This window comes from Leptonychotes weddellii, chromosome 10 (genome assembly GCF_054177405.1).
Source record: "Leptonychotes weddellii isolate Sample4059 chromosome 10, ASM5417740v2, whole genome shotgun sequence".
Classification (NCBI taxonomy): domain Eukaryota; kingdom Metazoa; phylum Chordata; class Mammalia; order Carnivora; family Phocidae; genus Leptonychotes; species Leptonychotes weddellii.
Genome location: NC_138378.1, coordinates 16,210,102 through 16,235,349, shown reverse-complemented (window position 1 = coordinate 16,235,349; position 25,248 = coordinate 16,210,102). Strand labels below are relative to the sequence as shown.

The 25,248-nt window shown below is 43.2% G+C and overlaps 1 protein-coding gene across 2 annotated transcripts in view; it reads right to left on the bottom strand.

Moving 5' to 3' along the window:
- The window catches only part of CHD6 (chromodomain helicase DNA binding protein 6), a 196,162-nt gene extending 174,099 nt beyond the window's left edge, over positions 1 to 22,063 (bottom strand). The window contains exon 1 of one of the 2 annotated variants that reach the window (XM_081832767.1): positions 21,939 to 22,063. The gene's annotated coding sequence lies outside the window, so the exon portion shown is untranslated. The remainder of the gene's footprint in view (positions 1 to 21,938) is intronic. The other variant, XM_081832770.1, reaches the window with a different exon arrangement.
- Positions 22,064 to 25,248: the final 3,185 nt, after the last annotated feature.

Below are 25,248 nucleotides of genomic sequence, written 5' to 3'. Positions count from 1 at the left end.
CAGATGGAGTCCCAGGACAGGCTCTGTGCTCAGTGGGGAGTCTTGCTTCTCCCTCTCCCTTTGCCACTCCCCGCTGCTCATGCTCACATGCATGCTATCTCTCTGAAATAAATACATAAAATCTTTTTTTAAAAAAAAGATTTTATGTATTTATTTGAGAGAGAGAGCAAGAGAGCACAAGCAGGCTCCCTGTCGAGCAAGGAGCCCAATGTGGGGCTCGATCCCAGGACCCTGGGATCACGACCTGAGCCAAAGGCAGACACTTAACCATCTGAGTCAGGCGCCCCAAATACATAAAATCTTAAAAAACAAAAACAAAAAAGAGTTATGAAAGTTATGAAACTATCTTCTTTGTGATGTCCACCTGGTCTTCACAGTTTAGGTTCTTTTCTTCCTAGTCCTCATTTTCACCCTTTATTAATTGACAACATACTAGTCTTAATGGTGCTAGACATAACAGCCAAGGCTCACAGGTCTGTGTGTGCAGATGAGCCCCTATGAACTCGAGAGATGGCCACTGAAGAGCAAGCCCAGCCCTCAGAGGGGTTACACCAGGCTGGTCTACAACCTGCTTTTCTTGGTGTTATCCTTGCCCACCTCCCACACCACTCTTCTCAGGTAACAACCCTTGCACAGCCCAACAACATTATGGCAACTTCTGAAACATCGGTGTTATGAAACGAATTGTGTAACCCCCTCCACTGAAGCCCTAACTCCCAGTATGTCAGAATGTGACTATATTTGAAGACAGGGCCATTAAATAAGTAATTAAGCTAAAATGGGGTCACTGGAGTGGGCCCTAAACCAATATGGCTGGTCTCCTTTTTAAGAAGAGATTAGGACATAGCACAGAGAAAAGCCCATGTGGGGTCATGGTGAGAAGGAGGACTGCAAGCCAAGGAGGGCCTTCAGAAGAAACGAAACCTGCCACCTTGATCTTGGACTTCTAGCCTCCAGAATTGTGAGAAAATTAATTTCTGTGAAAGCCACCCAGTCAGGGTATTTTGTTATGGTAGCCCCAGCAAACCGATACAACAGGGAACACATCTGGAACACATTTTGCTGCAAAATCCCATGACGGAGGACAGACGCTGCATCTAAATCCACCCTCAGGGATTTTTTTAAAAAGATTTATTTATTTATTGGAGCAGGCGCAAGTGGGGGGAGGTGCAGAGGGAGAGAATCTTCAAGCAGACTCCACTGAGCACAGGGCTCAATCAGGCTGTGTGCGATCCCTGGCCTCGTTTTCATGACACGAGATCATGACCTGAGCCAAAACCGAGAGTCAGATGCTTAACTGACTAAGCCACCCAGCCATCCACCTCAGGAAATTTTTGATGGCTTTATGGGACATCTCAAGTCATCTCAATTATTGAAAAGATACCACATTCATTATAAGCATCTCTGTAGTTTCAGCTAACCTTATTAAAGTCTTCCTCAACATCAACAGTAAAGCACTGCTGGAAGTTTCTCCTTAGCTACAGCAATCACCAAATTTCACTTCCATTCCCTGCCTTCTCCACAATGACACATTTACAACCATTCCCTAGAGTGGTCATCTCCCATGGCCCCAGCCTAAGATGGAGGTCAAACTTATACACCAATGATTTCCTCAAAATGTCTACCCAAAGTGATATTTTTGGCATTCTTACACCTCTGGATCAATCTAAAATCAAAAGACTCTGAAGACACCATGCTGCTTCATACATCTACACCTGTGTTATCACCGTTTGACCACCTGGAAAACTTCTAGTAATCCTTTGACTACCAGAAATTTCACCTCCTCTATAAAGTCTTTCAAAAACCACTTTCACCCCTAAAAGGCGACCAATTCTTCATTTTCATAATTACGCAAGTACCCATCCCGTTCACTAGACTGAAAGCCCCTTGATGGCAAGCACTTACTTATCTTTGGTTGCCAGGCCCTTGCAAAGCACCGGCTACGTGGCACTTGGAAATGTCCACTAAATCAATGAATGCCAGCACTCAATGGCATCAATCACATGTGATTATTCTAGGCCTCTTCCTGGCAGGGTGACTGGTAAATAATCAATGCTCCCCAACAGGGTGGGTGATTTCACAATCATAAGGTTGAGTGAAAGAAGCCAGATACAAAACAGTACATCCTCTATGATTCCACTTAAAGTTCAAGAAGAGGCAAAAGTAATTTTTGGCAAAAGACATCAGAATAATGCTGGGGAGGGTTGGGGAGGGCACAAGTATTATCAGAAAAGGGCCATGAGAAAAACTTCTGGGGTGCTAGAAATGTTCTCTATCTTGACCTGAATGTTGTAGTTACAGATATGTTCACATGTAAAAATCCACCAAGCAGTACACTTGAGATCTGTACACTTTACTGAATAATGTTATAGTTCAAAGACCCAAATTCTACATATGGTCTTCATCTACCCTCCATCCCCAAAAACTCAGCACTCAGAAAAAAACACTTGTGGCTGAATGACTAAATTCCTTCTGAGTAACAACAATTAATCAACTATTTTCACATAAAAAAAGAAAAATCTCGGGGCACCTGGGTGGCACAGCTGGTTAAGCATCCAACTCTTGGTTTTGGCTCAGGTTGTGATCTCTTGGTTGTGGAATCAAGCCCCACATCGGGCTCCACACTCAGCAAGGAGTCTGCTTGAGTCTCTCCCTCTCCCCACCATGCTCTCGTATTCTCTCACACACACTCTCACTCTCTCTCTAAAATAAATAAATCTTTTAAAAAAGAGAGAGAGAGAAGAAAAGGTTCACCAAGCAACTGCCATCAAAGCCTTGGTTAGAGCTAGGGTACAGGGAACACCATCACCCCTCAAACAAGGACACGTGCTTCTGCCCAAAGTTGCAGCATGCCTGCATGTGCTACTTGGGTCGCATCCTTCCTTCTCACAAGGGGCCCAAAGCATAATCCCTAGACGTACAGCACTACTGCTGAAGGCTGGGATCCCAGTGGCATTTCAAGACACTAGGGGGAAAAAGGGAATTTTATGATTGGAAGTTCTTTCTACTGCATTAAAAATCTAGAACATTGGCAATAATATCAGAAGGGAGCTTCTATCCATCTCTCCAGCAATTTTCACTTAATTATTCTGCAATTGTCTACTTACCTGACAAACTCCTATTTATCCTTCAAAACCCAACTCGCATGTTAACTCCTCTGGGAAGTTCTTCCTAATCTCCTTACCCTCCTCTATGTTCCTCTCTCTGTTCTACTTATTTAGTTTCACTGCAATTCAAATATTGGTCTTGTCTATTTCCCCTACTACACTGTGACCACATTTATTACCCCCAGCACCAAGTGTATGGCAGAGCACTTAGGAAGCATGTAAATGCCTGCTGAACTGACTTGAAATATGACTACCAAATTGGACAAGCCTTACCATTTAAATGTCCAACTCTAAAGTCCTAAAATAAGTGGTATTTCCCAGATAAGGCACAGTCTGTACTCAAGAGGGAGTGAAAATACTATAAATATTGTCTAGGACAATGTTATTTTTAGTATTGTGGTCACCAGCCTCTAAGAATGAACTTCAGGGTGGCAACCTGGAGATTAAATGACTTAAATGAAGATCATGGGATCCGCCATGCTCCTGAAAAGAGGTGTGACACAGGAGACATGGCCCGAGAAGCAGTGGGGTCACTCACTTCAAGGCAGGGTCTCCAGTGCCCTGCGTTATTTCTATTACATATAAGAACAAGTAACCATGTGACCCTGAACTAGTTTCTTTACCTCCCTGTGCCTCAGTTTCCTCATTAGTAAAATGAAGGAGTAACAGGTTATCTATAACCTCATACTGTTTTAAAGGATTAAATGAGAGAATAAATAGAAAAATGATTAGTATCTTAGCATACAGTAAGCACTCAATAAAAGTTTGCTCTAATTATTCTGCTCTCTGGGATGGGATGCCTTAGCTTTATTTGGTCCTATCATATTCCTGCCTTGCCTGGCACTGGGGCCAAAATTAGACGGGCAAAATCTACTTTCTTGGCCTTTCTGGCACTGGCTTCCATGTTTGCACAGCTGATACCCTGTAGCTATATGCAGAGCTTCCCTCTGACCATGAATACACCCCAACAGAGCAAAGCTGCACCTCATTCTTTACACCCTCTCCTCTTCCGTTCTCCTAATAAAAGCAGAGAAAGTCAATTATCATATGGTTTCACTTATTTGCGGAACATACGGAATAGCATGGAGGACATTAGGAGAAGGAAGGGAAAAATGAAGGGGGGAAAATCGGAGGGAGAGACGAACCATGACAGACTGTGGACTCTGAGAAACAAACTGAAGATTTTAGAGGGGAGGGGGTGGGGGGATGGGTTAGCTCGGTGATGGGCATTAAGGAGGGCACTTACTGCATGGAGCGCTGGGTGTTATACACAAACAATGAATCATGGAACACTACATCAAAAACTAATGATGTACTGTATGGTGACTAACGTAATAAAATTAAATTAAATTAAAAAAAAAACCTGATAGTTTCCTATTTCATTTCCTCAGTGCTCTATACTCTCTTAGCATATTAATGACAGCAAATTAATCAAATACACAGATCCTTACAGTCACTCTCTCATATATTCTTATGCATAAACCCACTAAATAATGAGGATTACAAGAATTTCAGGCTCTACTATCTAATGTTAAATCAACCTTCCCCCCTACCATCCCAACCTTTCTTCCTTCCTTTCTTTCTTTTAAGTGGGGCAGGGGCTGCTGGCACCACAAATCAAAGAATGAAGTTGCCCATCTCACCTTCCTGAGAAGCAAGCCATGGTTGCCACCAGAGCAGTTTTACCTGTGGGCTTAAAAAACTCACCGCAGCCCTTCCCTGCCATGAGCTCCCCAGCCTTCATCCCATACCAAGGAGTAAAAGTGCCAGCCTGGTCAAGTTCAAGGGCATTTACTGAAACAAAGTCCACCGACTACAGTGAGCACAGTGTTTCAGGACTCTGACCACCCCTTTCTTCTTGCCTGTTTGGTAGATGTACATGGTCTCTAGACCAGCTACACCTTGGCATTGCTCTTCCTGCTGGCTGTCAGGCTTTTGCGAGTCAGTGGATCACAACCAGCATTTCTTTTTTTTTTTAGCATTTCTTTTTAAATTAAAAAATTTTACAGAATAGGCACGCCTGGGTGGCTTAGTTGGTTAAGCACCTGACTCTTGATTTCAGCTCAGGTCGTGATCTCAGGGTCGTATTATCAAGCCCTGCACTCAACGCGAATCTACTTGTCCCTCTCCCTCTGTTCCTCCCCCCGCCCCCTGCTTGCTCTCTAAAATAAATAAGTAAATAAAATCTTTTAAAAATTTTTACAGAATAAAAACAGGTGACTTTATGGTATGTAAATTATCTTAATAAAACTATCTTTAAAAGAATACAGTGGATACGGTGCATCACAAGTAGTAAGAATAAATACTGAGTATTAAAACCTTTGAATTACATATATGTATACACTGGGCACAATATATTGTGTTGTTATTACTGTGAGTCGTGGTCACAACAGGATTACAAAACTCTAATTTCAGCAGCCAGATGCGAGCCTAAGGTAAATTCTCTGTGGACAGTAAAGTTGGCAAGCAGACTCTTTGGGCTGCTTTGTTTCTAGGCATTAGATTGCCTCTAGTCTAGGTTAAAACATGCATTTTCAGTGGGGCATTATCACTTCAAGTGGACGAAAAGTGGTTCTTGAGGGTTAAAACATCTTACCTGTTCATGTGTGATACAGACATACACAGATACACTACATATTCGTGGTATTAAAATTTCATCGGTAGGAGGGCTAGGTAAAAGGGAGATGGGTATTAATGGTACCATTCCCATAACTTTCTGTAGGTTTGATGTTTGCCAAGATACCAAATGCCAGAGGGGAGGTATAAATGGTGTCAAGTATAAAAAAAAGTTTTTAGTTTCTGTATGTTCCAATTACCCGGTCTTAGAATAGAGAATGAAGAGTTGACATAAAAATGATTCACACCCCTCTCATGCTCTCTGTCTCTCTCTCTGTCTCAAATAAATAAATAAAATCTTTAAAAAAAAAAAAAAAGATTCACAGCATTTTTAAAATACTATCCCTATTCAGAAACAAATATATTTGGCAAAGAAAAATTACTTCAAGTGCACAAGGCAAGTCAGATTCTATACCACATGGATAAATTCCTGAGTTACACACATTAACAGAATCTAGTGTTAAGGCTCACTTTCCACATGTTGTTGTGGGAAATAAACCTTAACAATAGTTTAAGAATTTTGGGGTGCCTGGCTGGCTCAATCAGTGGAGCATGCAACTCTTGATCTCAGGGTCATGAGTTCAAGCCCCAAGCTGGGTGTAGAGAATACTTAAATAAATAAAACTCTACAGGGGCGCCTGGGTGGCTCAGTTGGTTAAGCGACTGCCTTCGGCTCAGGTCATGATCCTGGAGTCCCTGGATCGAGTCCCACATCGGGCTCCCTGCTCGGCAGGGAGTCTGCTCCTCCCTCTGGCCCTCCTCCCTCTCATGTTCTCTGTCTCTCATTCTCTCTGTCTCAAATAAATAAATAAAATCTTTTTAAAAAAAAAAAAACTCTACAAAAAAATACTTTAAGAATCTAGATACTTTCTGGGGATTCTTTAAGTAAATGGTGTATCACCATTGATGGGTTTTACACAAATGACAAGAGTTAAAGGCAAACTTACTTATTTGCACTACTAAGGAAAGATCACATGGATAAACCAAATCCATATGCAGACTTATTGTTGAATTATTGAATTTTAACTTCCTAAGTCTTTAATTGGAATTATGAGGAAGTAAAACTGACCAAAAAGTTTCATTTCCATCCACTTGCATCCCTAAAGGAATTTCTATTTAGTAACAAAAAGAAGCAAATGAAATAAAAATGCCCTAAGTACTCAACTCTGAGTACTTGAACAAAAGAAAATGAACTTTAATCAAGGCAAATATTTATTGAGAACCTACTATATACAAATCTCTGAGGAATTCAAAGCACAAAGACTGGACTCTGCACCCCTGGGGGCCTTAATTTTGTTGAAAACAAACACAGAGAAAATTGAAGAAAAATAACATGGTTGGCTCAGTCTTCCCTTGTCCCCATTCCTCAATTCAAAGACTTCTTTCCTAGGCAGGCCACTGCAACAGCCTCCTCATTTACTGACCTGTCATCAGGCCTCTCAAACCACAGGTTCTCAAACTTGGGTGGCACTTTGGAATCACCTGGGAAGTTATCAAAAACCCAGTAACTGGGTCCCTCCTCCAGACAAGGATTTTACTGTGTGTGGCCTAGGCACTGGTCTTTCTAAAGCTCTCCAGTAATTCTCATGTGCAGGAAAATTTGAGCACCACTGATCGAAACCAACCTCTGCTGCCCAAGTACAGAATACAAACTACTCTCTGGCCATAAAACCTCTGATGATTCTTCATTGCCCACACAAATCTCAACTCCTTACATTATTTTCAAAGCCTTTCAACGTCTCCAATCTACTCCTCCAGGCTTATCACCCACCACAAATCCACAACCCTGCGCTACACTCCAGCTACAGTGAACTCATCATTCCCCTCCATCCCCTCGCAGGATACGTCCCATGCATAAAGGCTCTCCAAACTCACAGACACCAATCCCAATCTCTGACTATTAAATTCCAAATCAACTTCCAAGAACCAATTTAAAAGTTTCTTCCTTTTAAAATTCTTAAACAACTCCCCTGGGTAGATGGTTGCTCCCTCTTCTTGCATTCCAACAAAACTCTGGACACAGCTCTAATTTGACATTTATCATGATGTTTGTAGTAGCAGTTTACATTTCTCTCCTTCTAACAGACTGTACATTCCTCAAGGGCACAGACCATGTGCATTTATCTTCAAGTTCCCAGTGCCCAGTCATGGCTGAAACAAAATGAAAGTCCAATAAATTGTTTACTAAATAAATGGGCATCACATACTTGTGGAATAAACGACGAACAACATGAGAAAAGACAAAGGCAGTTCAATAGGAAATGCCAGGGGTGCCTGGGTGGCTCAGTCGGTTAAGTATCTGCCTTCGGCTCAGGTCGTGATCCCAGGATCCTGGGGTTGAGCAAGGCATCAGGCTCCCTGCTCAGCAGGAAGCCTGCTTCTCCTTCTCCCGCTCCTCCTGCTCGTGCTCTCTCTCTGTCAAATAAATAAATAAAATCTTAAAAAAAAAAAATAGGAAATGCCAAGTTAGTTATCTAGGCCAAAACTGACACCAGAAGTACAGAAAGGAAAGAGGGTGCTTCTGGCAGATACAGAGGGGGATAGCCCCATGAAGACACTGGGACTTGAACTAAGTCTCAAAGGAAGGTAAATACCTAGATAGGCCAAGAACAAAGAACAGAGAACTATGAGCATGGAAAACAGCACAGATATGGCCTGGTGCAACGAAAAAGCCATTTAGCTCGGCTTTGGGTTTCCTCAAAAGATACCCTAAGGAAAACGTTAGAAATGAATCGTACTGTTCTTAGTTATAGAAATCTCTTCTGTCGTTACACTCTTCTTAGTCCCTCCCACCGCTTGATACATTATGGCTCTGTATATTCAAATACCGTAACACAGCTCCATAAGAGCAGGAACTTTGCTTTGTTTACTGCGGCATCCCCAGGGCTTACATCAATACCTAGCACACAGTAAATGTTCACTACATATTTGCTGAATGGATGAACGAACATGTTTATTATAGGCCTCTGATCTAATGCTTCCTTTCACCTGGCGATTTCCTCCCTGCCACACCCCAGTCTCCACATCCAAATCCTGCTTACCCTTCCAAACCGGATAAAAGCCCCAACTCAAAGCCTTCTCTGATTTCCTACCTCCCCCTTTTCTGAACTCCCCAAGAACTCTTTTTATAGATTTATAGACTACCTGGCAATAGCACAATTATCTGTATACAGGTATTTATGTATATCTTATCTCCCCTTTACTATAAATTCTTTGAGGGCAAGCTCTAGGTCATTTCCCCCCCAGAGCAGAGTGCCCTATAGAGTTGCTCAGCAATCCCTGTTAAATAAAAGGAAAAATTAAATTAAGTGTGGTATTAAACCTTTAATATCTTAACATCAGAAAGAGTAAGATCAGTAATGACTTATCTCCACTCATCTTGGCCCTATGATGCCTGATTCTTTAAAATCGTAATATCCAACACATATCATGCTTACAATGTGCCAGGCATTATTCCAAGGCTTTACATAAATTAACTCACTTAATCCTCAAAAGGACTATATGAGATAGGTGTTATTATACACATGAGGAAACTGAGGAATAGGGAGGGTCACACAGCCAGTAAATGGCAGAGCTAGGATTCAAACAGGTGGTCTAGCTGCAAAGCCATGTCCTTAACCACTACACTGCAAAGCCCTTCTGACTGCTGGGCAGCCTCCTACTCATACAGCCAAATGTGGCCTTCTGGGAAATTTACTCTGAAAACTTTAGAGATGTAAGAATATCTAAGGCAAGGAATTAACCCCATCACAGGAAAGATGGAATTCCAGAAGGCAGGGAAAGTAGGTAATAGACGACAGAAGAGGGATGGAGGCTTCTGCAGTACAACACTGGGAAAGATAAATGCTGGTAAGAGACCCTTGGACCTGGAACTTCAGGAGCATCGGTAAGAAGGGATGGAACAGAGAAGTAAGCATAAGCTCTGGTATGAAGTTATGGGCACTGAGTTGGTACAGCATACAAAGAATGGCAGCAAACTTAAGTAGTGCTTAAGAATGTAGAGCTCGGGGTGCTTGGGTGGCTCAGGCGGTTAAGCATCTGACTCTTGATTTCAGCTCAGGTTATGATCTCAGTCAGGGTCCTGGGATAGAGCCCCACATCGGGCTCCATGCTTAGAGGGGAGTCTGCTTGAGGATTCTCTCCCTCTCCCTCTGACTCCCGCCCCACTCACATGCTCTCCCTCCCTCTCTCAAATAATAAGTAAATCTTTGGGGAAAAAAAGAAGAAAAGGAAAGAAAAAAAGAATGTAGGGCTCATTCTTGGCAATGGTGCCTGGGCTACCGTTCTGCTAGAGAAGTAAATATAATTTACTTTGTCTCCATTTCCTCAACTGTAAAGTGGGCTAATATCAGCACTTAGCCATGAGGATCAATGATGAGAATCCACGTATATTTATATTCATCAGGATGGGTTCGTTTATGTTACAGTTAAAACTCCATTTAAAAAACTCACGGGTTTAAAGCATAGGCTTACTGCTTACATTATGTAACCACTTCAGATTCCTCTCAGAAAAAAAGGGATATTCGCCTAGCAGTGTCTCACATCACTTGCACTCAAATTTCAATATCCAAAGCGAGTCACACAGCCATGCTCAACTTCAAGGTGACGGAGAAGTGCTATCCTACCATGCACCCAGAAGAAAAGAAAAAAAAAAAAAAAAAAAGAGTATCAGTGAGCAGCTCTAACAACCAGCACACTATGAAAGAGCCTAGCACCATACCTGGCACACAGTAAGCGTTCACTGATTGGCAGCTGCTATATGATCACAATAATTGAGGGGTTTGGGAAAAACCTATTCTAATAACCCTAAGTTATTGAAAAGCGGAATGAGTATGCAGATGTGGGAAAAAAAAAAAACCCATCATCCACGTTATTTGCAATAACCCAAAGGTAAATTTACAAAGGATTTCACAATGATATAATGGAGAGATATACCAAAAAGTCTCTAGTAAGCAAAAAATAGTAAACAAGAGTTACCAAAATAGTACCACAAGCCTTTTACCATGATATAAAAGGGACATGCCAAAATGTTTCCAGTAAATAAGACATAGTAAATAAGATTACCAAAATAGTACCACTCATCCTTATTCATTTAAGACATGTGAAATTTCATTGATATCTTTATTTTGAGAACATTAAAAAAATTATTCAGCCTTTCACAAATTCACTTCTAATCTCAGAACACAACTTCCCCATATTATCCCTGTAAGTTCTTTTTTTTTTTTTTTTTAAAGATTTTATTTATTTATTTGACAGAGAGAGACACAGTGAAAGGGAACACAAGCAAGGGGAGTGGGAGAGGGAGAAGCAGGCTTCCCGCGGAGCAGGGAGCCTGATGCAGGGCTCGATCCCAGGATCCTGAGATCATGACCTGAGACGAAGGCAGACGCTTAACAACTGAGCCACCCAGGCGCCCCATCCCTGTAAGTCCTTAAGGGAATTCTCCCACGAGGGTTTTTAGGACCTTAACCATCAGTCAGGGAAAGAGACCTATTTAGTAAAATGAGAACTGAATTCTAAGCCTAACTTGGCCATAGGCCAGCTCTATGGTCTCACAAAATATTTAAATGACTAGATATCCTTTCTATCATCCATAAGATGATGAAATTGGACTAGAGGGCCTCCAAAGTCCCTTCCAACACTACTCTTCTTCAATCCTGAGAAGCCAGAAAGAGGCTTTGGTTTCGAAGAATCTAGCTGAGATGCTGAATTATGTAAGCCCTGATAACGCTTAAAGCTTAAACTAGAAATAACCACAGCTCTAACGGTAGCAACAAAGCTCAGTTCAAGAGTGAACACAGGGAAAGTCAGTGCCCAGGGAGAGCCCTGCTAGCATGAAATGCTGCATGAGAGTGGATAAGGGTGGACAGAGGAGGGCTATTATGTGTAAATAAGGAGACTGGTACTTGGCCATGGCTTATGAAATCAGTCTTTTAGTAACATTTCATACAAAATTCCAGTCCCAGCTCTGGGAACTAGTGACAGTGATGGGAACAAACTTGAAGCAAGGAACTGACAAACATTTTAAACTTGGGATCTGTTAACTATCAGATCTCAGTACCAACAGACTAGGTTTTTCAATTCCTTAAGACTCCAAAGCTGGGGCGCCTGGGTGGCTCAGTCGGTTAAGTGTCCAACTCTTGATTTCGACTCAGGTCATGATCTCAGGGTCGTGAGATTGAGTCCCATGTCCGGCTTTGCACTGGGGTGGAGCCTGCTTGAGATCTTGAGATTCTCTCTCACCCCCTGCCTGGGCTCCTCTTCCCCACACTCTCCCCGCCCCCACTCATGTGCACTATCTCTCTAAAAAGATAAAGAAGACTCCAAAGCAGTAATCCAAATGTATACCTAGAGATCAAGAACTTGAAACTCTTTGAACAAAGTCAAACAAAAGAGCCCAAAGCAGCATGTTGCAAAATGTTAGGCCCCCAGATCAGTGATACTTGTGTCATTTTCAGCTAAACAGAGGCCCCTGCCAGGACATCTTCACTCACTCTGAGAACATAAGACCGTCCCTACAGCAAAATGGGAAATGGTGCTGGTTTTTAATGAAAACCAATGGAAGGGCGCCTGGGTGGCTCAGTTGGTTAAGCGACTGCCTTCGGCTCAGGTCATGATCCTGGAGTCCCAGGATCGAGTCCCACATCGGGCTCCCTGCTCGGCAGGGAGTCTGCTTCTCCCTCTGACCCTCCTCCCTCTCATGCTCTCTGTATCTCATTCTCTCTGTCTCAAATAAATAAATAAATAATCTTTAAAAAAAAAAAAACCAATGGAAGACAATACATTAATTCATGCCATAAACAAAGCCAACAGACACTGCTACATTAAAAATTGTGCTATTCCTGCAGCCCTACCCATGATCTTTAAGGAACCTACTATGAGTGTATAAACAACATGGGACACCCCTACTGTCTCTCATGCTTCAAGAGTCACTGCCTATATGACTAACAATCTCCTGCCTGAAAACCTAAAACCTGGCAAATATATTTAATAAAATTACGGTACAATTAGAAAAGACTCTGTGTCTGGACAGCACTTTAAAAAGCCACGATTCTACATATGCATCTTTATTTACTTTTTTCCCATTTTTATTGTTATGCTAATCACCATACATTACATCATTAGTTTTTGATGTAGTGTTCCATGATTCATTGCTTGTGCGTAACACCCAGTGCTCCATGCAGAACGTGCCCTCTTTAATACCCATCACCAGGCTAACCCATCCTCCCACCCCCCTCCCCTCTAGAACCCTCAGTTTGTTTTTAGCTATGTTTCTTTCTACCTGTCAATCACAAAATAATCTCCAATCCTGCAGTGGATACTGATCAATATATTAGAGTCAATGCTATCCTTGATTTTTAGGGGTTTAAATATGAAGTACGAGTAGATGGGGATGGAGGCAGGGAAGCATATACAACCCTGAATGAATAAAAGAAATCCTTTTAACAAATCAATTTTTAAATATTGGAAGGGGACAGAAGACAAGGTTCAATTTTTCAAGGGAGCCTTCGTGAATATTATTGAAAACAAAGATTACCTTTATAGAATGAAAAACCATCCTCTAAGTAAGGTGATAAACCAACAATATGTTACCTAGGAAAAATCTCCATTAACCAGTCTAAAGTAATGAGAACTCCCAATGATCAGTGCTTTCTATTGAGAACTAGAAAACTGCAGTATTGCACTTAAAAGCTTCAGTCTTTATAGGAAAAGACAAAAGCTTCAGAAGTCATACTGCAAGACATCATGCACGTTAGTCACAGCCACGAAGGGTCACAAGGGCTCCCTAAAACAGCTACCTTGCTGCTTGCAAAACCTTTTGTGACACAGATCTAAATTTATTTTCTGACCCCACTATTTTCTTAACATCAAATCAACTTTTAGATAAAAAGAGGTAAATATAAATGGGCAAGTAAGTGCCAACTTTTATTCTATGATTTGCTCAGTCTCATTTAAAGCTACAGGATAGTCTTGTCCTATCCTGTATTTTCTAAATGAGGGAGGGAAAAAAGCCACTTTTGTTGCCCCCACCCTAAAAGGGGGACCCTAAAGGATCTAGACTTGTGGTGTCAAATGCCAGTGCCACTATGTGACTAAATTTAAATTAACTAATATTAAATAAAATTTAAAATTCTGTTCCTCAGTCATACCAGCTACCTTTTAAGGGCTCAAAAGCCACATGTATGACTAGTAGGTCCTGCACATATATAAGATATTTTTCATCATAGCACAAACTTCTACTGGACAGTGCTGACAATGTTTCTTAAATTTAAATGTGCACAAAAATCATCATTATAGCTTGCTAAACAAAGATTACTGGGTCCCCACCCCAGGTCATTTATTTCAGTCGGTCTGGAATGGGGCCCCAAAACGTTCATTTCTAAACAAGCTGCAAGATAATAGTGATGTTACCTATCACCTTAAGTAGTGCTGCCTACGGTTGAGAACTACTTTTTGGGGGTTCCTGGCTGGCTCAGTCAGCAAAGCATGTGACTCTTTTTTTTTTTTAGATTTTATTTATTTATTTATTTGAGAGAGAGTGTGAGTGAGCAAGAGAGAGAACATGAATGGGGGTGGTGGGGGGAGGCAGAGGGAGAGGGAGAAGGAGACTCCCCGCTGAGCAGGGAGGCCGATGAGGGACTCGATCTTGGGACTCCAGGACCATGAACAGAGCAGAAGGCAGAGGCTTAACCAACTGAGCCACCCAGGAGCCCCAAGTGTGCGACTCTTGATCTCGGGGTTGTAGGTTTGAGCCCCACATTGGGTGCAGAGATTACTTAAAAATAAAATCTTAAAAAAACAAAACAAAAACACTACTTTTTGTTATTTCTCAATCCATCGTGGACTAATACTTTTATAAAATACCTGAAAAATGAATTACCAGGAAAAATGAATTACCAGAAAAAAAACAAACACTATACTATAAACTCATATTTTTTATTATTAGACTCAACAGGCAAATCAATTTTTTAAAAAATGCTGTAAAAACATCTACATGTTTCAAGTTCTATACTTACCTCATCACAGACAGGTAACATACAGTCCACAGACCTGCACAGATCTGGATACTGAGTAGCCTTGATCTAGGAGAGCTTATTTCACATTTTAACAATTATCTCTCACTCTGCCACATGGTCAACAAGGATGGTGCCTTGAATTCTTCAGGCTAACCTACAGTTGAATTTAGACCGCTAACTTCCTAAGAGTTGTCATGCCAGAATATACAAATGAACATGAATAACGTCTTTGTGTTAAATTATATAAAATTTCTTTCAGTAAATAAAATCTATGATTTGCGCTAGCTACTGGACATAATCTTTCAAAGAATTTCTTAGAATACTGATGGCTTCCTTGAACCCAAAGTGAACAGTCCAAGCACACTTCTTTGCTCACGTACACTTACGGGAAGGAACAACCAAACAGATCCCTTCATAGGAGTCAATGCCCTTCACCAAACTGCCTCAAGCTTAAGGTGTTTTCCTCCAGCTACATATCAAACCAAAGAAATGGATTTTTCTTCTATTCAACTTCTGGTCTGGCTCAACAAATGAACTTTTATGAGAAAATTTCCAGGATTTCTCAAGTCTGGCCACTTCCTAGAGACTACTTTTAGAATTTTCTTGTCACTCTAGAATTTTGTTTTACCAATTTGCTTGACTTTTACTTAAGCAAATTATAAAACAAGGCTCTGAGAATTTTAACATTTGATTCTCTTTTTCCTATGGTAACATCTGGTTTAACAGAACTTGACATATATGCATGTTATCTGTAAAATAAGCTCACATGCTCAACCAGACATTAAGAAAAAAATTCAACCTGAAATTAACATTAACAGAAAAGTTGCAAGGTATCACATACAAAGTCTGGGGAATATAAAAATGGAGGGATTTTTTAATTGTTCCTCTTACAATGTTAGGAAAAAAACCTTTTTCCTCCTAACATATTGAATGAAGCTGTAACAGAATGAGTAAGAAGTATTCAAAGCAAGAAAATGTCAGGAGCTTTTGCCATGGCCACCCCTCCAGTCCCATCTGCAGAGGCAGATGGTTGAGGCAGAGAGGCCCAGGACCCTCTAAGACTGTTTTGCAATTGCCCTCATGGTTCCTGCTCCAACCCTTACTCTTTTATCAGTGTGCATGAGCAAGGGTATGGAACAGCTTCCCAAGTATAAACATAAGGCAGGGAAGAATTCTGGGGATAACCCTTTGCCTGGATGCTGCCCCGAGTGATGCGGAAGTACTTCACCATGCCCAGGCCAACTAACTGATCCAGACTGAGACCACAGTACCTCCTAAAGGGCAAAAAAAGCCCAACAAAGTCAGCCTCCAGGAAAAGATTTTGCTCATACAAATGTTTTTGAAATGACCTAAATCAATGATCTTTAATACTGTTTTTGCGTGTGGGTGGGAAGAGATGGTGGGGAGGAGAAGGGGGGATGGGAAGACATGGGGGGTAGAGGAAAGGAGGGTGGGAGTCACAGATCCCTTTGAGAATCATAAAAAGAATGGATTCACTTTCCATAAACGTGCACAAACAAAATTTTGTATACTATTTTGGGGAGTTCACAGACCAGAGCACACCTAGGGGTCCATGAATCCCAGGACAAAAAGCCTCAACCTAAACAGGTAGGAACTAAAGGCCAAGGTTACCACAGCAGTTAGACCTTCTTTTAACCTGAAGCCTGACCTTCTATATAAAGACAATCTTACAATTAAAAAGTACAGAGGGGCGCCTAGGTGGCTCAGTCAGTTAAGCATCTGCCTTAGGCTCAGGTCATGATCCCAGGATCCCGGGATCAAGCCCTTGTCGGGATCCCTGCTCAGCGGAAAGCCTGCGTCTCCCTCTCCCGCTCACCCAGCTTGTGTATCAAATAAACAAATAAAATCTTTTTTAAACAAATAATTAAATTTAAAAAAATTAAAAGTATAGAGATTCCAGGGGTGCCTGAGTGGCTCAGCTGACTGAGCGACTGACTCTTGATTTTGGCTCAGGGTATGATTCAGGGTTGTGAGATGGAGCTGCGTTGGGCTCCCTGCTCAGCAGGGAGTCTGCTTGGGATTCTCTCCCTCTTGTGCCCAAACCCCTCACCCCACGTGCATGCGCGCTCTCTAATAAATCTTTCAAAAAAAAAAGTATAGAGATTCCAAAAATAAAATACTTTGGTCACATAATGTAGAAGAGATTTCAAAATATATTTAAAATTTACTGATAAAATAATATATTTGATCCATAAAATTAGATCAGTGATAGTCCCTTCAAGAATCTTTAATAAAGGAGTAGAAAAATAGAAATCTCCCTTTACTTTTTTAGAAAATTCAAACCCAACTTACATTTTGATTTGTGTCCTGAAGTTATCTTAAAATTCTACTTCCCAGTTTTCCCAAAATTTTCAAATACTGTCTTAGTAGGTTAAGTCTTCTGAAACAGCTAGTGGATAAAAGCACCACAGAATCTATTGAAATATCAGGTTTTCTCCCTTGCTAAAAATTTTAAGTCCTCCATTATGACTATAAAGAAAAAAGGTTCATCAACTTGGGGCACCTGGGTGGCTCAGTCGTTAAGCGTCTGCCTTCGGCTCAGGTCATGATCCCAGGATCCTGGGATCGAGCCCCACATCGGGCTCCCTGCTCGACAGGAGGCCTGCTTCTCCCTCTCCCACTCCCCCTGCTTGTGTTCCCTCTCTCACTGTGTCTCTCTCTGTCAAATAAATAAATAAAAATCTTTAAAAAAAAAAAAAATTCTACTTCCCAGTTTTCCCAAAATTTTCAAATACTGTCTTAGTAGGTTAAGTCTTCTGAAACAGCTAGTGGATAAAAGCACTATAGAATCTATTGAAATATCAGGTTTTCTCCCTTGCTAAAAATTTTAAGTCCTCCCTTATGACTATAAAGAAAAAAGGTTCATCGACTTAAAAAAATGATTTCTCAGAATAGGAACTATTAATGTCATATACATTATCAAAGATTCTAAAGGTCTCAATGATGGCAAACAACAAAAAGAGTAAGTATGGGAGGATGTAAAGAATCACTATTACACACTATAAAAACCAAAGAATACAGGTACTACAAGCAAAAAGAAAACATTTTTCTCTGGATTTTATGCAAATAATTTAGTTCAGAAATGGGAACAGGGATGGATATTTTAAAATAACTCCATTTTACTACCTTCAGGACTTTTATGGAAGTAACAGAATTTCTCAAGAGGGTATCAACGCCTCCACAAAATGAACTAAAGAAAAGAACATTTTGGCAAGGAAAAAGTGACTGCATTCTCCCGCTGCACTTCATGGCTGTTAGTACCAGGCTAGGCTGAACTCTTAAGTGCCCTACAAGGACCTCTCCTACACTGTGGAGACAAGGGCGGGGAGGGGTTAAGGGTACCCTCACTGTATTCTAATTTGCCTCTTCAGTGACAAATTCTTGAAATGAAGAAGGAAAAATAGATGAGTGTGTAGAACAACTTAGGTCAGTTAACTTAGCCCCATACCACTAAAACATGACAGCACACTCCAGCTTTTAAAGAAATCTTTAGAGGGTAGTCGGTGAAAAGAATATGTGCTTTGAATCCAGATGATCTGGGTTCAAATTCTGACTCCAACATTTACTAGCTTTATGGACTTAAATAAGCTACCTCACCTCTCTCAGCTTCAGTCCAGCCTCATGGAGTGACCATGAAAATGGGAGACATTTTTTCATCTCTGCAGCCCCAATGCCTGCCTGAGTGCTGGACACACACCAGGTATTTCAATGCTAGTTCTTTTTGCTTGTCTCACAAGTATGTCACATTCTATTGGGGGGAAAAAAAACCCAAACCTGTTCTCTAGGAAACAGATATCTAAGCCCGAGCTATTATTTTATGTATTTCAAAGAGTTTTCAATATAATAACCTGGTACAGGAGAATGCAGGCAGTCCCACGGAATTCACTGCAGCTTTTCACCTGAATTAAACTAAAGCTTTGATTGAGGAATGGAAATATAAAGTAAACCACCAAATATTTATTAAAAATAATACTATTTCAGGGCACCTGCATGGCTTAGTCAGTTAAGCGTCTGCCTTCGGCTCAGGTCATGATCTCAGGGTCCTGGGATGGAGCCCCGCATCGGGCTTCCTGATCAGTGGGGAGTCTGCTTCTTCCTCTCACTCTCCCTCTGTGCTCTCTCCCTCTCTCTCAAATAAATAAATAAAATCTTAAAAAAACCCACAAAACTATTTCTAACCTTGCTATACTGGGGGGGCGGGGAGACAAAGGGGATGGAAGGGAGTGAAAACATAGTCTCCTCAGTTGATTTACATGCAGTCATTGTTACATACCGAAAATATTTTTGCAGGCAGAATCCTTGAATCCTCTAACCTGTTCAGAAGGATTCAGAACAAGTTTGACTCCATTTGGCCATTACCAATACAAAGTCTTTCCATGAAAACTGAAAAACGTAGGCCTCTACAGTGAGAATCAAGCCTGAGAGTGTGGAACCCTTTTTCCTCATGGTTTAACACAGGAAGACATAACCACAATCTCTGCTTGGGGCAAAGCCATGCTTCCAAGAAAACCGAAAAACTTGTTTGAAACTTCTATAAATCAGAGAGATCTCTATGACACAGTGGCCCAAACGTCTGCTGTTTCTGGTAAGTTTTCTGTAACATAATGGCAAAAATCACAAATGAGATTTGGTCCCTAAAGAGAGATGATTCTGCTTGAGATCTTCTTCGGTATTTGAAATAGTTATAAGAAGAGTAAAACAGTAAATATAAAAAACTAACTGCCACAGGGTCACCCAGAAATACAGCAGTGTAATTTGTGGCTCTCCCATTTCACTCCAAACTGGTCTTTCAACTTCTTTGTGGTTGGCATGAATACACTGATTAGTTCAGAGAACTTCCAACTATATCAATAAATTATAAAAATAATTATAAGGATAGAGAATATTAAAAAGTTGTGGTAAAAGTGATCACATTGAACGACTGCATGCTGTAACAACAGAAAAGCTAAATGTCAAAAAAAAAAAAAGCAAAGACGGGTGCCTGGGTGGCTCAGTAGTTAAGCGACTGCCTTCTGCTCAGGTCCTGCTCCCAGGGTCCTGGGATCGAGCCCCACATCAGGCTTCCTGCTCAGCGGGAAGCCTGGTTCTCCCTCTCCCACTCCTCCTGCTTGTGTTCCCTCTCTCGTTTTGTCTCTCTCTGCCAAATAAATAAATAAAATCTTAAATAAATAAATAAATAAATAGCAAAGAAATAACCGCAGTATAAAAGATGTGACTCCAGGCCTACTGTAATAGCACTAGGAGACACAAATAATTTCACAACAGATCTAGATTTATTTTGCCCATGGCCAGACTACAGCAAAAACAGTATCATATTCTGGTTACTATAAAGGAGATTCCAAAGTTAGCAAAAAGGAAAAAAAAAAGTGGTAAAGGTTAGCTCTTAATAGTAATCTATGAATGAAGAAAAAAGTTTAATCCATCACAATTCATCTAAGAGATCTGCCCTGGGACAGAAAGATGTCCAAAATTAATCATTTACCACTCCCCATTTTCCCAGGCCTTCCGTTACAGTCACGCATTGCTTATATGAAACCACCTGTTCTGGCTGGCATAAAGCATGGTACTTGAAGATTCGTGCCTAATCAGTTTTTCATACACAGATCTCAAACCTTCTTTGTCCTGCCAGAGTGCCACAAAGTTCACAAAAACTCTCTCCCTGAGGTTGCCAACATGATCTACCAATTTAGTTTATCAACAAACTACTGTAGAGTGAGTGCACAGTCAGTGACTACGGATCTCCAGTAAGAAAGGCTGCTCACAATTAGCCTGGGGAGCACAGTACTGTGGTCTCTACCAGGGCTTTTCTAAGTACCACAAGCATATCCCCATAAAGTATGTCAAAACGGAGGGCCTAACGGGATTGTATTCCAATATGCCATTTGAGAAACAATAATTGAATCTCAGGCAATACTGCAGACATTCTGAAAATTATAAAAAATTTTAAAATGTGTATCTTCTCAGTTCGTGGATCTGTTACACCAGAAATGAGCAGTTTCGAAGGGGTGGGGAGTAAGGCACATACAACAGTTCCAGAGATGCCTGGAGATGTCAAGGATTCACTAGAAACCTTGGCCAGATTACTAATGGTCCATAAACCCTAATTTGGAGAACACGGGCCTACAAGTTGAAAATTGAATTATATTGCCTTATTAGATCCCACACTACCGAAACCACAGTCACATCAGTCATAACTGGAACTAAGAATACTTTATGTACACAAATATAAGTGCCTGCTTATGTATTTTTAATTGGATCAAATAAAACTGAAGCTGCAAACTCAAATTTCAATTATCTCACTAGTGAGGGGATTTCCTAATAGCGTCTTTTTAAAAACCAAGTAGCTGCCAACCCTCTGCACATCTGACAAGCATGTCCCTGGAAATTTGGGAGCAAAAGACTCCCGTTACCTCTCAACAGTGAAGAAAATAAATACCCTAAAGGGGACAGATTACTTTTTTTTTTTTTTTTTAAGCGCAAGCATGCAATCTAATAATGCACAAAACTTGGCTGCGGGGCTGCTGGACACCTCCAGGGTTCCAATTTTCGGGGCGAGTGCGCGCTAGTGCGTAAGAAGGGGGCGGAGGGGGAGCGTGCTCCGAGGACGCGCCGGGGCCCCCGCCCCCTCCCGGAGCAGCAGCCTGGCACCAGCCCACCCTCCTCCACCCCTGCAAACAGACGCAGGACGCCAATAGAGCAACTTCTCTGCGGGGGCGGCGGCGGAATAGCGGTCACCCCCGCCGCGCGCGCTGCGCGGCCCGGCCCGCCCGGGGGTCCCTCTACGGCCCGCCCCGGGGGGGGGGGGCCTCCGCACGCCCCGCCCCTGCCCGCCAGGCCAGGGGCCGGGGGCTGCCCGGACCCCCGCCCCTCCGCACGGCCCGCAGCGGCGCACTCCCAAGGACGGCCGCCCGGCCCGAGCGCGGCCTGAGCGGGAGCGGGGGGCGGCGGAGGCCGGCTCTTCTCCTCAGGCCTCAGGCCGCCGCCTGCCCTCCGCCAGGCCGCCCGCCGCCTGCCCCGCTCGGACCCCGGCCGGGCCTCGGCGCCGCCGCAGCCCCTCATCCCGGCTCCATTCATAGGGGCACCCCAGCCCGGCCGGCGGGGCGGGGCCAGGGACCCGCGGACAAGGCCGGCCAGCGGAGGCCGGGGAGGAAAATAAAAAGTTAAGAGAAGAACTTACCTAAAATGGCTCCTGCAGCAGCCAAAATACAAACAGCTATTATTTGGTGAAGTTTAGCTCAGACACCCTGCAAGGACACCCTAACCCAGCTCGGGCCCACCTTCCCTGCAACGCCATTGGGCTTCGCCAGCCCAAAACACAGAGTGATTGGTCATCCTGGCTGCCGCTCAGGCGGAAGCCCATTTCAAGCTTGCTTGCAGGGGCGAGTGATGGGCTCGCTCCATTGTGCTCGTATTTGCATGGATGTGATCGCGGCGCTGATTGGCCGGTGCCGGTGCCGCCCCGCCCCCTGCCTCGCGCCCCCCGCCTTGGAGACGCCGATGCGCGCGGCCCCGCCCCCCGGGACAGAGCGGCGGGGCCAGGGGGGCGGGGCGGGGCCGGGGTCCTGGGGGCCGAGGGGGCGGGGCGGGGTCCTGCACGCCGCAGACCGCAGGCAGGGGGCGGGGACCTGGAGTGCGCGCGGGCGTGGAGGGGGGTTCAGCCCGCAGGTGGAGGTCTCGCAGGTAGCAGGCTAACGAGCTGGAAGACCCGGGGCTGGCGTCTCCCGGGGTGCGAGAGGATGTGGCTGGGGTCCCGCGACAGAGAGAGATGCTGCTTGGGCCAAGGTCCCGCAGACAGAAGCGAGGAGAGGCAAGGGTCCCGCAGGTCAGGAAAAGATGCCGAGAAGCCAAGCAAAGAGCCAAGGAGCTTCATTCTGTGTCTCCAGCCGCATCTCCTGCCGCTCCGCCGGGCTCCCTGGCACTCTTGACACGCGACGGGCTTCTTCCCAATGCCCCCGTATTCCCCAGGAGTTTTCAACCCCGGGGATCCTGCGGCGCCTTGATATACCTCGGAAAAATCAGGTGTCGAGCTATGGTGTATTTATGTTCAGGCCTATCTCCCCCACCATCCTTGTAGCATCCTCAAGGACAGGGCCCAGCATATGGTGAGATTCAACTAATTGTTTAATATTCTTTAATTCGTTCGTTAGCAGCTAATTTTTGAATATCCACTAAATGTCAGGCACTGATGTAAGAGAGGGGATACAGCAGTCAATAGGACAAAGGCCTGGCTCTCGTGGAATAGGCATGCTAAGGGGAAAGAAAGACAATAAATAAATACAAGGGGCAGGTAGTGAAAAATGCTATAAAGAAAATATATGGAGCAAGAGAGGGAGAGTTATCCACCTGCCTGGCCCAGTAAGCTATGTCATCCTGTTACTGGCCTCCTCCCCAGGTGGTGATAGTCACCTGTCCCCCTCCCTCCCTGCTTGCCCCTATTGTGGGTGTTTCTTTAGCACCCACTAAAAAAAAAAATGGCAGATTCTGACTGTAGAGGCTCATTTTACCTCAAAGTAGGAATTATCTGAGTCCTGCTGATTCCAAGAGCAGTTTGTTGGATACATTTAAGATGAACATGGCTTGACTTTGTCAGGAATAGCTGTAATAATGTAGCCAAGCCTTACTGTACCCCCAGAGAGAGGATATTTTTAGTTTCTTTGAAACCCCAGTGTTCCTGTGGTTTTCATCCTGCGACCCTATCTCCTTTCTGAGGACCACTTCTTGACTTCTTGGCAGACACCAGAGACACCAGAGATTTCTCCAGTTTGAAAATACAGAGAAAGGCCCTGTCTACCTTACTTGTGTACACTTCTCTCATTTGCCTCAAGGCTGGCCAAGATGCCTCATGGTCAGAAGAGCTTCCTCTTCTTTCTTCCTTTCTTGAAAATATATTTATTAAGCACCAACTGTGTTCCAGATATTGTTCTAGACAGAAAGGCAGACAATATCCCTGTCCTCAGGAAGCTCATAATCTAGTTGGGATCAAGATGGAAATTTACACATTGGTCCTGAGGATCTCCAATCCTGCCAAGCTGTTGGTGCGTGAGTATGGAGAGAGATGCTTGTTCCCTTTGTCTCAAACGGACAGCATGCTTGCCCTCCTTAACCAGCTGCTGCAGAGGCTGAGGCAGGACCAGGCAACTGGTGGCCACAACCCCTTCAGTCCAACACAGGATCAAGGGTCTAAAACTCTCAAGAGGGCTGATGAGGCTCAGGTCTCTGCACTTTAGTTTCTGAAAAGGGGCTGGGCACAGATTTATATCAGAGACGGACTTGGTGAGTCCTACATGGGAGTCAAGTGGCCCTCCCTTTACAAAATCATGTCCCTCACTCACAACATTTGAAAAACATAAATGAGGTGGGGAAGAATGGAGCTCCAGACAGAGGGAGCAACATACATATGCCAAGGCACAGAAGCAAAAGACAGCAATGAGAGGTGCGGGAGCGGGAAGGAGACAAACTCTTCAGACAGTAATTCCTGTTCTTAAACTTGAGAAAAGTCTGTAGCACATAAGAAGTCAAACAGAGATACAGATGTTATGTTACCAAACAAGAAATCAATAGGAGTACACAACTGATCCACAAATGAATGGTACAGGTAGAAGCAAAGGAAAGGTCTGGAGGCTACCCTCAGGAGAGGCAGTGGGCTTGACCTTCATAGAGTCAGGTCTGCAGAACTGAACAGGGTTAGTGGAATCTGACCCTTAAAACACTTGTGCAGTGGGGTACCTGGCTGGTTCAGTCAGTAGAGCATGCGACTTTTGATCTCAGGGGCATGAGTTTGAGCCTCATGTTGGGTATAGAGATTACTTAAATAAATAAATAAATCTTTAGAAAGGGGAAGAAAACTACTTCTCCAGCATCCAGGGAGCTGCAGATAGGCACTGGAGGGGAAACTGAGACCGCTAAGTGGCTTTTAGCTGTAATCATCCATGGGGGTGTCTTAGCCTCTAGGACACAGAGCTTGACTCTATAGGGCAGAAGTGGGAGGCAAAAGGAGGAAGGTAGGAAAGTGAGAAGAACGGATACCAGGATGGTATCTGGCCTCTACTTCTTCATCTGGCCTCTACTATGTGCTGATGGCTTGAGCTCAAGGGATTATCCTCTGAGAAGCCACATGACATGAGGCATAGCATAGCCTATGGGAGAGGAAAAGGAAGGAAATTTATCCACCAGCTTACCTCCCATTGGATAAAGATCCACTTCAGTTGTTCATGCACAGGTGCCAAGTGGGGCTTTGTGGTGTCCCCAAACTCAATGTCAAGAGGCTTACAGCAGGGTCATGAGGCAAAGATTTATCAGGATACAGCTCGTGAAGTCAAATGGAGCCCATCCAGAGCCGGACACCATAGCAGCTGCTGGGACAAGAGATAGTTGGCACTAAGAGGCCCTGAAGGTCTGTTTCAGAGGTGACAGCAATGATGCACAACTTTCTGGACAGTATAGTATGTCCATATTTACAGAGGGCCCTAGAAGAGCAATTCTTAGGA